The following is a 13365-nucleotide window of genomic DNA, read 5'->3' as shown; positions in this document are numbered from 1 at the left end:
ATCAAATACCTTGGAATCAGCTTAACTAAAGAAGTAAAGGACCTCTACGAAGAAAACTATAAAACGCTACTTCATGAAATAAAAGAGGATATGAGGAAATGGAAAAATATCCCCTGCTCATGGATAGGGAGAATAAACATTGTCAAAATGGCAATACTCCCAAAAGCATTATACAGATTTAACGCAATCCCTATAGGGATACCCATGGCATTCTTCAAAGAAACGGAGCAAGCAATCCTGAAATTTATATGGAACAATAAACGCCCACGGATAGCTAAAACAATTCTTGGGAAAAAGATGATGGGAGGCATCACCCTTCCCAACCTTAAACTCTACTACAAAGCGGTAACAATTAAAACAGCATGGTACTGGAACAAAAGCAGAACTGCAGACCAATGGAACAGGGTGGAATATCCCCACACACAACCTCAAATGTATGATCATCTAATCTTTGATAAAGGTGCAAGAGATGTGAAGTGGAGCAAGGAAAGTCTCTTTAACAAATGGTGCTGGCACAACTGGACAACCACATGCAAAAAAATGGGCTTAGAACTCGATCTGTCACCATGCACAAAAGTCAGATCAAAATGGATTAAAGACCTCAACATCAGACCACAAACCATAAGGTACAATGAAGACAAGGTAGGCAAAACCCTCCAGGATATTGAAGATAAAGGCATCTTCAAAGATGACACGGAACTAAGCAATCTAGTAAAAACAGAGATCAACAAATGGGACTACATTAAACTAAAAAGCTTCTGCACCGCAAAAGAAACAGCGACCAGAATACAAAGACTATCTACAGAATGGGAAAGGATATTTACACAATACCCATCAGATAAGGGGTTGATATCAAGGGTATATAAAGCACTGGTTGAACTTTACAAGAAGAAAACATCCAACCCCATCAAAAAATGGGGCGAAGAAATGAACAGAAACTTTACCAAGGAAGAGATACGAATGGCCAAAAGACACATGAAAATGTGCTCTACATCACTAATCATCAGAGAGATGCAGATCAAAACAACCTTGAGATACCACCTCACACCACAGAGGCTAGCACACATCCAAAAGAACAAAAGCAACCGCTGTTGGAGAGGATGTGGGGAGAAAGGGACCCTTCTACACTGCTGGTGGGAATGCCGGCTAGTTCAGCCCTTTTGGAAAACAGTATGGACGATTCTCAAAAAACTTGAGGTTGAGCTCCCATTTGACCCAGCAATACCACTGCTGGGAATATATCCCAGAAAAGCCAAAAAGTATAGTCGAAGTGACATATGCACTTATATGTTCACCGCAGCACTGTTTACAATAGGCAGAATCTGGAAAAAACCCGAGTGCCCTAGAACAGATGACTGGTTGAAGAAACTCTGGTACATCTATACAATGGAATACTATGCAGCTGTTAGAAAAAATGAGGTCATGACGTTTGCATATAAGTGGATCAACATGGAAAGTATCATGCTAAGTGAAATGAGTCAGAAAGAGAGAGACAGACATAGAAAGATTGCACTCATCTGTGGAATATAGAATAATAGACTATAAGACGAACACCCAAGAATAGTAGAAATAAGTACCAGGAGGTTGTCACCATGGCTTGGAGGCTGTTCTCTCATTCTGGGCAACTCAGAGAAGGGAACAGCAAGTAAAATGTGGTTGTTGGTCATGTGGGGGAAAGATGATGCGGGCCAAATATAGACTAGAGACTGAACACAATGGCCACTCAAGACCTTTATTGCAAACCACAACACCTAATCAGAGAGAGAGAACAAAAGGGAATACCCTGCCATAGTGGCAGTGTGGGGTGGGGGGAGACGGGACTGGGAAGGGGGGGTGGGATGTTGGGTTTACTGGTGGTGGAGAATGGGCACTGGTGAAGGGATGGGTTATCAAACTTTGTAAAGGAGAAACATGAGCACAAAAATGTATAAATCTGTAACTGTAAAAAATATATATATATATAATCCAATAGAATTCTGCTTGCCACTTGTAAGCACAAATGTAAAGAATGTGAAAATAATAAAGTAAGTTAAAGAAAAAAAAATAAAATAAAAAAGGTTTTAAAAAAGTTTTACAAAGTTTAAAAAATACTATTGTTTAATTTTCTCATTTTACTTTTTACCTTACATATTTCATCTTTAAACAGTATAACCCATCAACATGGTTTTATAGTTAGTGAGCATGTAACTATTTTATTATGAGATTAGAGAAAAGTTATAAAAAACACATTGATAGAATTTTTATATACGCCTATGTATATAGTAATTGTCTACTCATCTATGTTTCTTCATGAAAATGTGAGTTAGTGTCCAGCCAGTGCACTGTGTCTTGACCTTTTTCTGATCATGACGGCTTTTGACCTTGTTTCCTTCCTGTGTCTCCCTCCCACCCCATTCTACCAATTAGCTTCCTGGTCTCATGCTCTGGCTCCCCAGTTATGTGACTTTTTATCTGTGACCCCCTAAAATATCTTATGGTCCCTGATTGAGAAATACTTGTTTAATACCTAGCACAGTGGTAGGTAGGGCATTTGCCTTGCATGTGGCTGACCCGGGTTCGATTCCTCCGCCCCTCTGTAGAGCCCGGCAAGCTACCGAGAGTATCTCGCCCGCATGGCAGAGCCTGGCCAGCTACCCGTGGCATATTCGATATGCCAAAAACAGTAACAACAAGTCTCAAAATGGAGACGTTACTGGTGCCTGCTTGAGCAAATTGATGAGCAATGGGATGACAGTGAGAGTGACAGTGAATTTGGTTTTAGTTGTAGGGCAGACCTGCTAGATAAAATTTTTTTCAGTGCTCTTTGAATTTCTCTTTCATTTTTGAAGGATGCTTTTGTTATACAAAGAACTCTCTAAGGTCTTTTCCTCCTAGAAATTCAAAACTGTAAGCATATTTGAGAGAATTTATAAATAAATTCCTCTATAGGTAGTGAAAATAATATGTAGGTCTAAAGATCTGTGGAGCCATATGGTGAAGCACTACTGCTTACCCACCCCATCTCCTTTCAGCCTGCCTTGAGACAGCCCTTCCTCCCACACCTGGACTGTGGGACCCACTACCACTAGCCTGTGCCTCGATACCATCCCTTTGGACTTCCCTAAGCTGACCCTGTCTCTAAACCCAAGCAGTCCCAAGTGGACCCAGTGGCTGCACTAATAACCCCCAACACGTGGGCATATCAGCATCCTTGCAACAACTCTACTCCTTCAACACCACTTACAGCATTTTCATAATTCTCTCCCACAATCCTTCCACAATAACCCTGGTTTCTAAATGGGAGTAACTAGACCTACACTTGCCTGTCAACTGAAATGTCATCTCAAGATCATGGAACTAGTTAGAAAACAACAGATCACAAGTGGTAGCCCTGGAAATAATGAATTAGATCAGTTTAATGACGAATAAGGTCAATATTCAGATAAACAGAATTCTAAAGCTCACCTGCAGCATCCACAAAAAAAAAATACAAAAAAAAATCATCTGCAATGGCAGAAAGAGAGAGAAGTCCAGGCAAATTCTCATGCTCAATTCAAATTTTGAGCCTCATCAAAAAGACCCTCAAATCAACACTTTATGAAATGGCAATAGAAATAAAGCAAGGGGAAGAGAAACTCAATCAGATCAAGGAAGAATTGATACGTGTTATTAAAGAGTCCACACAAATGGAATTAAAGGAGGTAAAGAATGCAAGGATAGCACACCACAAAAACAGAATTCTGCATGCAGAGAACCATATCAGTGACAGTGAAGACAAAATGCTAACCAACCGTGAAAATGATGTTGCAAAAGAAAAGAGGTAAGCAAATAGAAGATAAAATAAGATTATTGATGAACAACAGCAAATGGATTATTATAGGAGTAGCAAATGGAGAGGAAAGAGAGAAAGGGGAATAATGACTAGAGGAAGAAAAAATAACTGACAACTTCTCCAGTTTCTGGAGGGAGGCTTTTGCACAGATTCAAGAGGCTCAGAGGGACTGCTCCGGAGCCTGGGGAATGCCTCTAGACAGGGCTGAGCTTCCCACCTGATGCAAGACCAAGAATGCAGAGCATCAGTAAGAGGGAAAAGTGCTGTGTTAGAGCCAGAAAACAAAGGAAAGACAGGCATTTCTTTCTATGGTAAGAAAGAGTCTAGGGACCTGATCAGTAGTAGAGCAGGGCTGGCCCTTGCCCTGCATATGGTTCCCTGAGCCCTGCAGAGTGATCCCTGAGTACCAGCCAGGGATCCTGCACACACCCCTGAGCACACACCAGATGTGGCCCCCAAACAAAATACAGGAAAGGATTCTAGGGCGTTGGAGATGCTCAAAGGGCTGAGCACATGATACCTGGCATATACAGGGCCTGGCAATCAATCCTCTACACCGCATGTAGGAACTCCGGCGCACCGCTGGTGGAGAGCAGCACAGCTGGAAGCCTCACTCCCACCCAAGAGAGAGAAAGACATGAGACTGCAGAGGCCTGAATTTAGTCCGGCTCTGTGCCTGTCACCAGTTGGAACATCTAGACACTTCAGGTTCCTGAGTCCCAATTTCTATCAGATGGAAATAAATTTCCTCATCTATAGCACTGAGATTACTACACTGAGGACAAGGCTGGATTTTTTGTTTGTTTGTTTGTTTGCATTTTGGGGTCACACCTGGTGATACACCGGGGTTACTCCTAGTCCTGCACTCAGGAATTACTCCTGGTGGTGCTCAGGGGACCAGGTGGAATGCTGGGAATTGAACCCAGGTTGGCCATGTGCAAAGCAATTGCCCTACCCGCTGAGCTATTGATCCAGCCCCATGGCTGGATTTTTAAATGTACTTTTCTGTCCCCCTCATCTGGTACAGTTCCTGGTACATGGAAGTGCTCAGTAAGTATTTGCTGAAAGAAGAAATTAAGTGGGGCAGAGGTGATGGCTCAAGGCCTTTGCATGTGGGGGACTTAGGTTTGATCCCCAGTACTGCATGAACTCTGAGCACCGCAAGTCTTATGAGTAGCTTCTGAAATTTGAGCACTGCTGAATGTGGCCTGAAAATCAAGAATAAGCAAACTTGAAGTAGGGCAGGGGAGACAGTTTAAGTAGTGACGGCACCATATGGCCCCCTCGGCATGCTGTTCTGATGGTCTGAAATCACCAAAATGTTGCCATGATGCCCTGCTAGCACCTCTGGGCTAAGCATGAAGAGCATCACAAATGGTTCCATGATGTATCAATTAATTTACAAGAGATGTCCAGAACTGGAATATCTATAGAAATAGAAAACATCTGCATGGCTGCCAGAGACTCAGAGAAAGGGGAACAGGAAGAACTGCTACTGGGTGCTACAGTACTTCTTTCACGGGGGTGCGAATATTCTAAAATTAGATTGTGGCAACAGTGGGTGGCACAGTTCTGTGAATAAATTAAAAACCACTCACCTATGTATTTCAGATGAGTACATGTCATGCCATATATGTAGTTATTGACTATTTTAATATATTACCTTGAGAAACATGTCTTTAAATCCTTTATTTTTAACTGGATCTGCTTTTTATTGCGGAAGTATAAAAGGCCTTTATATATTCTGGCTATTAGGCCCTTTAAAGTTTTTAATGTTGGGCCAGAGACACAGTATGTGGGTTATGCCACTTGTCTCCCACGTGGCTGACTCCAATTCTATTTGCTAGTACCACATATGGGCTCCCAAACACTGCAAGGAATATTTATTGGGCACAGAGCCAGGAGTGAACCCTGAGCAGTGCTGGTGCCCAATGCCCCACCTCCTTCCCCCCCATAAATAAAGGATTTTAAATCTTTATGGAAATTCAACTTAAAATTTTCTTTCTACATTAGATAGTATTACTATATTATATAGAAGGTCCAATCAGGGGTCAGAGTGATAATGTAGAGTGTAGTGCTTGTCTTATAAGCAACCGGCCTGGGTTTGACAACTGGTACCTTCGATGAGCTTCAGGCTGCCAGGTGATCCCTGAATGAAAAGCCAGGAGTAAGCTCAGTAAGCCCTGAGCACCACTAAGTATGGCCCCAAAACAAAAACAAAACAAAGATGCAATGCTTTCTTCAGCTGAACTTCTACGAGGTAGGGTAGGAAGAGACAACGAAGGCACATATGCACCAGAAGCCTACTGCCTAAAGACTCAGTCCTTGTCAGGATACAAAGCCAGCCAGTGGCTCTGCCCAACCTCTGAGGAGCACTGGGAAGGTGGCATAGGGAACAGCCTTCCGAGGAGAACCAGCCTATGGGACAGACATCCCAGTGGCCAGGAGGAGAGAAGACACAACTAAAGCTCGAAGTTCTTTGCTGGAAGAAAGTTCTCAGAATAATGGAACATCAGCAAGGAGAGAAAGCAAGCTCAGCTTCTCCCAGAAAGACACCTCAGAATTTGGTTTCCAGACAATCCAAACATTGTTCTCACACCCTGCCTCTCCCAGGGAATGCAGGGCCCATGGAGAGGCCGGGAGAGCCCAGGCCCACAGCCACCAACAGGTCCCCTTGCAAGGGCCAGAAGGAGGTAGTCTTTCGACTACATGGGAAGGAATGGACATCATGTGAGAGGGGAGGCCAGGCCGAGGGATAGTTGAGCAGCAGCGGTTCCTGAGGTCTCCTTACTCCTTTAGAGCATATGACTGGGGATCAAAGGGAAATATCAGTGCTGTGGGGGCTCAGGGAGGTCCCCTGAAAGATTTCCAGTGAGCCTGCTGCCCTAGGGCTTCTTGATGGCTCTGGGCACCACAGGGTCAAAACCTATATCCTAGTCACCCATGTGGGTGGCCACTGAGGCAGTTACTGTCTTTGTACATTTACTGTTTCCTGATTTTCCCAAGTATGAGTGTTTTGGGCTCTGAGGCAGAACAATTGTTGTCCACTTTCACAGAGAAAACTGAGGTTCAGTAGGAATGGGCCCAGAGAAGGCACAGAATTCTCTGGTCTCCTCACCCCAACCCTACGCTTCTCACCAAACCACTGTCACGGGTATTAAAATAAAAGCATTAAAGGCAACTTATTAATGAGACTTTTAGGAGATAGGCAGATGCTCCAGTTGGTTGGAGAAGACCTAAACTCATGGAGAAACCACAGTGCTGAAGGGGCAGCGGCTCCAGTCAGCTCCCACGTCCCAGCACACAGCTAGGAAGGAACTGCCCTGGTTGTTTGGGTTTTCAGTTTTCATTTTCCTCTTTATATTCTTTTACCTTCTCTATACACTTCCAATTTTACTTCTCCAATTTCCATTTTCACTCTCCCCCACCCACCCTGCTGAGATCAAAGAACAAAAAGAGAAGAATGCTTTAGAAGAGGCTTACATTGAAAGAAGAAATGCAGGGGCTGACTTTCCTGCCTTCAAAACACTTCATCCAGGAGTAAAAAGCAATCTGTGCTCCTGAGAGACTTCTCAGCCATCCCTGCTGGCCAGCTCTCTGGGGCCTGACCCCAGTCCTGTACTGGGCCGCGTGGAGCAATAGACTGACTCTCAGTCATGCAGTGGCGGTGCCACCTGATGAATCGTGTTCTGCAGCTGGGGAAGCATGGCAAATTTTGCTGTTGGAAGAAGCGTGACAAGGTTATCTTCTGACTCAGAAGGGCAGCTGACTTTTCAGCCACAAGTGCTCAATGAGTAAATGGCACTGTCTTGCACTGAGCCAAGCTGGATTTCTGGACTAGTGTCTTGTGAGGGGCAGAATGGGGGTGGGTGGGAGAGGTGGGGAGAGAGAGAGGGGAAGGTCTGTGTGTGTGTGTGTGCAAGGGAGAGGGAGGGAGAGAGAGAGAGAGAGAGAGAGAGAGAGAGAGAGAGAGAGAATGGGAACTGAGCCTTTGAAGGAACCAAGTGTAGAGAGAGAAACTTCCACTGTATGATTCCCAGACTAAGCTTGGGATACAGGAGGCAAGGATAGGTTGCTGGGGGACACCAGGTGAAAACGTTCTTTCCTTCCATCCAGCCAAGAACACCCTTTTCCCCTCACACTCTTCTCTCATGTTCCCTAGGACTCTGAATAAAAACAGGAACTTCCCCGCCCCACAAGTTTATCCACCAGTGCACCTCCAGGGCCCCGAATAGTGCTTTTGGGAAAACACTTGCTGAATGAAGTGATGAATAACATAAAAACAAGGGCAAGTCAAAGATAGCTCATGGTGGAGAACAGGCCTTGCCCACAGAACACGGGTTTGATCCCCAGCACCACACAAACCAACAGAGGCCTGGGGCAGGTGTCTCCAGTCACTGAGAAAGGGAAGTGAAGAGGAGAGCTCCTCCCATTAAACCCAGCTGCAGAAGGTGAAAACCAGTCCGGTTTCTGGCACCTTAATGAGGGGGATCCTGGAGGCACTTGAAGGAGTCTCAAAGGAATGAGACTCGGAGAAGCTGCACAGAGACTATGGGTTCTCCTTAGGGTCCTTATCAACAACCGTGAAATAACCAAGTCTGCTGCCCGGTCAAGAGAATGTGGAGGGAATGTGCACCCACCGTGCATGGGGCAAGTGTGTGTGCTGCTCTGAGGTCATAGTTCCTTGGGTTCAGGAGTGTCCCAAATGGTCAAAGCTCAATGACCTGGCACCTGCAGAAAGAAGAAACAAACTTGACAGGCCCGGGTGGTTGTTGGGGCTGACCAGCAAACAGCTCTGGCTGGGGGAGCACAAGGTGAGGAGCCTTAACATGTGCAGGACAACTCACACACCATTCTGCCACCACACAGTGGCATCTCCACTTCCCCAGGCCAGCACTGTGAATGGAAGGGCTGGGTCCTGCAGCTGCAGTGGAGTGAGCGACTGAGGCACCAGCACTCACCTTCAGGGATTTGGCTGCTGCCTACCAGGCGGGTGGCCAGCACAGGGAGTCCAGCATCAGTGCCAGACACACAAACCCCAGGAAGCCCAGGGGAACAGAAGGTGAGGAGAAACTGGCTACGCAACAGGGGCGGCCCCCCATGCTAGCTGACCAGTGGAGCCTCTCGGGGGTCAGTCCAGCCAGTCCCCTTAACTGCCAGGCTGTCCCCCAAGCTAGCTGACCCCAGGAGACCCCTCGGGGGCAAGTCTAGCCTCCCCCTAACTGCCAGGTTGTGCGCAAGCGTCTGTATTTGGCTGCTGTGCGGCAGTGAGGGGGGTTAGCAGAGGGCTTGAACTTTCTCAGACCGCATGGGGACTGGGCCAAGGGGCCATGGGTGCAAGCTGAGGCCGCGGGCAGAGGTGCAAGGACCTTGCTGGGTTTGTCATGAGACGGATGAGGAAGCGGAGACGGGGGCCAGGGAGGACGGGAAGGACATGGAGTGAGGCGCTGAGCTCGGGCACATTTAAGGGCTGGTCCAGGTTGTCACCAAAGCGCTGGGCTCCACCGGCCACTCGCCTTGGCTGTGCTGGTGAACGTGGGGCCAGCGGAGGTGGAGGGGGGCTTGGAGGAGGGGCCCCTGGTTTTTGGCTTTTTTGGGGTAGACACCCGACAGTGCTCAGGGCTCAGCCCTACGTTCCGCACTCAGGAATCCCATACGCGATGCCGCGGGGGATCGAACCCGGGTCCCCGGGCGGGCCTCGGGGTGCACTGCAGGGAGCTGAGGGAAACTGGGCTAAGGGAGCCGAGCCCGCGAGGGGCAGAGCGGCGAGGGCGGCCCCCGGGGTCGCGGGGCGGCGGCGGGCCGGGGTCGGGCTCGCGGGCTCGCGGGCTCGGGTGGGGAAGGGGCTGGCAGACGCCGGGCTCGGGGCGGGCGCCCGGGGGGCTCCGCGGGGGTTCCCCGCCGCCGCGACGCTTCCCCTCTGCTCGCCCCCTCAGCCGTCACTCTCCACAGGGAGCCGGGAGGCGGTGACGGGCGCTCAGGGCCGGGGCAGCCCCTCAGCTTCGCTCCAGACGCGGTGGCCGCCTCGCAGCCTCAGACAACTGGAAGCAGCGCCCGCGGCGATGACGCAAGCACGTCGTCTGGACGTCGGGCCACGCCCCCACGCGACGGCCCAATCGCGGAGCCCCGAGGAGGTTGAGGGCGGGGCCAGTCATTAGGGGCTTCGCCCCAGATCCCGGAGGAGCCTGTAGACCTTCCCCCTAGTGGGGCTTGCCACTGTCGCAGGTGTCTTAGGCTCTAGATCCTACTGGCTACCTTCCCTTGCCGGCCACCTTCTGTGTAAGGATCGTCCGTCTGGGCTTCTGTGAGTGAAGCTTGCCCACTTGTGAAGCCGCCCGTCTTTGCTTTTCCAGGCCGTTGGCGCTGGGGACCAACAGAGCTCAAGCACCTTCCTGCCCAGGGGGCTCTCAGGAAAACGTGTTTTCCCTACTCCTTATAACAGGAGCCGCCCTGAAAGCCCACCGCGATGTTTTATAGTCAACTGTTTGGCATCTGTCCCAAAGACCCAAGACATTTGCACCCTTCTGGTCTTTGCAGCACTATTCACAATGGCCAAAATCTAGAGCCGACCCAAATCTCCAAGAATAGAGGACTGGTTAAAGAAGCTGTCTCTATCTTTAAAGGTACATCTAGAATGGAATACTACTCAGCTCTAAGAAAAGATGATAGCATGTAATCTGCTGCTATGTGGATAGATCTGGAGATTATCAGAACAGATGAAATTAGTCAGGAGAAGAGACCCACAATAACCTCCCTGACATATAAACGAATTACGAATAAAACATCAGTACTTTGGCTCCTTCTTTTTCCGGGTGGGATGTAGAGATCACTCTCAGGTCTGTGGTTGGGAAATGGTCACTCCTGGCAGTGCTTCTGGGACCATGAAGTGTTGTGGCTCGAACCCTGGCCTCCAGCATGCAAACTCTGTGCTCAGCCAGTGAAGGCAATCTCTGCAGCCTGTGTGACCTTTGATGGCAGCCCCAACTTATCCTTCCCTGCAGGGCATGGTGAGAGTTGGGAGGCTTTGAAGTTCAACCCCAGCTCATGGACTTGGATGTGTGAGCTTGAGCACTTGAGCACTGGCTGTCTAGAGAACAGCTATCTCTTATTCCGCATCCACAAACTGAGAGCCCTGACAAGGAAGTGACGGGCAATTCACTCAGCACACTGACCCGCAGAATGTGCTGGCCCCAGGCTCCTTGCAACACACTCATTTCATATGTCCAAAGTGTCAGCATTGATGTTGTGCTCCTTTAGGTACGTGATCAAATCTGGCTCACTGCTCATTTTCCTCACTCATGTATTTAACTTTTCCTGGCTTACAAGTGCACGGGTGATATATCAAGATGATTACTTTTCTTTTTGGGTCACACCCGGTGATGCACAGGGGATACTTCTGGCTCACACCCAGGAATTACTTCTGGTAGTGCTTGGGGGACCATATGGGATGTAGGAATCGAACCTGGGTCAGTTGTTTTCAAGGCAAATTCCCTACCCACTGTACTATTGTTTCAGACCCCAAAGATGATTATTTTGGAGTATCTAAAGGTTATGAGTATCTTCATTGTAGAGGGAGATCTGTGCTTCTTCCACTGCTACTGGGGTTCTTGCTGCCACAGATCTATCTCAGGTGGGATGGAAGGTGGGGTGCATGAGACTGGGATAAGCCCACTGGACCCAGGAGAGCCTCGGGCAGTACCTGGCTGCACCAATGTTTGGTTTGGGGGCCACACCTGGAAATGCTCAGGGGGTTCTCCTGACTGCACTCAGGAGTCACACCTGACCATGCTCGGGGACCATATGAGATGCCGGAGATCAAGCCCTGTCAGCAGCATGGAAGACAACCACCTTTTCCACTGTCTCTCTGGCCCCTCTTAATTTTTTAAAAAATAGTTTGGGGCCATATCTATCCAGGTCTTACTCTTGGCTCTGTGCTCGTGGATCACTACTGGCAAGGTTCAGGGGATTATATTGTAGGGTCACGGATCAAACTCAGGTCACTTGTGTGCAAAACAAGTGCCCTACCCACTGGTCTATTACTCCCGTCCCTCCACCAATGTTTTCTGAAATCGAGGTGGAGAAATATCATCTTAGTCAACTACTGCTCACACATTCTTCTTTACTCTGTGCCTCCCAGCATCCTGCTCACTGCAGACTGAGGGGGTTGGTTTGTTTAGCTTTTTGAGAAATGGGGCTTCGTCCCAACCTAGTGGTGGTCAGGGGATACTTAATGCTCTGTATTCAGGGGTGACTCCTAATTGGGCTTGGGGAACCAGAGGTGGTGCTGGGAGTGAATTACACATTGGTCAGTAACCTGTAAGGAAAGGGCTCTCTTTCCAGCCTGGAAGACTGTGTTTTTCATTGTGTTTGTGTTTTAAAAGAATACCAAGCCCCCCCAAAAAATAAAATTTTCTGCAAGGTTTTAAGGGAGGAGAACCTTCAATTCTAAGATAGGGCATGCACTTGTGAATAAGTCTGAGAGCTTGGGAAAACAGACAGGCCTTTAGCATCAACAGCAGTATAGACACTGCTGCAAAAGTTCTAACCATTTCAAGAGCCCGAGAGTGTGACCATAAGTAGGGGTAGGAATTGAATCTGCTGTCATTAACTGCTTTGGCACTTGGGGAGCCCTTGGACAGAACGACAGGACTGCTTGTGATTTGCTTTAATACTCATCCCTGCTGGAGGATGATGGCTTTAATAGCTTTTCAGGAATGATTATTCTGGGGCCACAGGAGAGCCTCCCATCCTTCCATCCTCCCATTCCTCGTGGACCTCATCCCCGCCTCGGGGAGGGATTCCAGCTCACGTCCAGCATTTCCTGCCAACAGCCTTTATTGGTTACATGAACGTTGACCTTTTCGGCTTTACTTCCCAAGCCCATCGCTGGACTTATTCATGTATGCATTTTAAAGTGAGAAAATAGGTATTTTATAGGAAATGCTGAGAGGCTCTTCAGAAAATAAAATTTCCAGGTGGCGTGTTGCAGGGAGCTGCCTGCTCACATAGCCCTAGGAGCTGCCTCACACAGAGGGCCAAGAACACTTGGCGTAGCTCCCTGTACTGCCACCCCCAGTACGCAGAGAAGCTATTATATTGCCAACCCAAGCCTATAGAGATTAATACATTCCCACCCTTAGCCTGCTGAGAAGTTAACAGGATATAGATGTGTTAATAGATTAGTAATCCCATCAAGGGCCAAGATCCAGAGACAATATAAAACAAATCTCCCAGAAGCACGAGGCCGCTTTGTGGCTGCACAACCACTTATAGTCTAGCCCACTGATGTGCTTAAAGCAACACACGTGTTAGGTTTTAACAAACTTGCTTGTATTCACTGATATACAGTCTCCGTTCCTCTCGGAGAGCCTGGCAAACACCAAGAGTATGCCGCCCACATGGAAGAGCCTGGCAAGCTCCCCGTGGCATAATCGATATGCCAAATACAGTAATAGTTAAAGGTCTCATTCCCTTGACCCCGAAAAAGCCTCCAATCATTGGGAAAGACAAGCAAGGAGAGGCTACTAAAATCTCAGGGCTTGGATGAATGGAGA

The 13365-nt window shown here is 48.0% G+C and overlaps 1 protein-coding gene across 6 annotated transcripts in view; it reads right to left on the bottom strand.

The window, feature by feature from the left end:
• LOC129406509 (ral guanine nucleotide dissociation stimulator-like) overlaps positions 1 to 8772 on the bottom strand; it is a 53782-nt gene extending 45010 nt beyond the window's left edge. For all 6 annotated transcript variants that reach the window (XR_008631062.1, XR_008631057.1, XR_008631058.1 and 3 more), the window contains exons 1-2: positions 8452 to 8772; positions 7295 to 7529 (exon numbers count right to left, since the gene is read on the bottom strand). The gene's annotated coding sequence lies outside the window, so the exon portion shown is untranslated. The remainder of the gene's footprint in view (positions 1 to 7294; positions 7530 to 8451) is intronic.
• Between the last annotated feature and the right edge of the window lie 4593 nt (positions 8773 to 13365).

Source organism: Sorex araneus, chromosome 7, assembly GCF_027595985.1.
Source record: "Sorex araneus isolate mSorAra2 chromosome 7, mSorAra2.pri, whole genome shotgun sequence".
Classification (NCBI taxonomy): Eukaryota; Metazoa; Chordata; class Mammalia; order Eulipotyphla; family Soricidae; genus Sorex; species Sorex araneus.
This window is presented reverse-complemented; position numbering and strand designations above follow the sequence as displayed.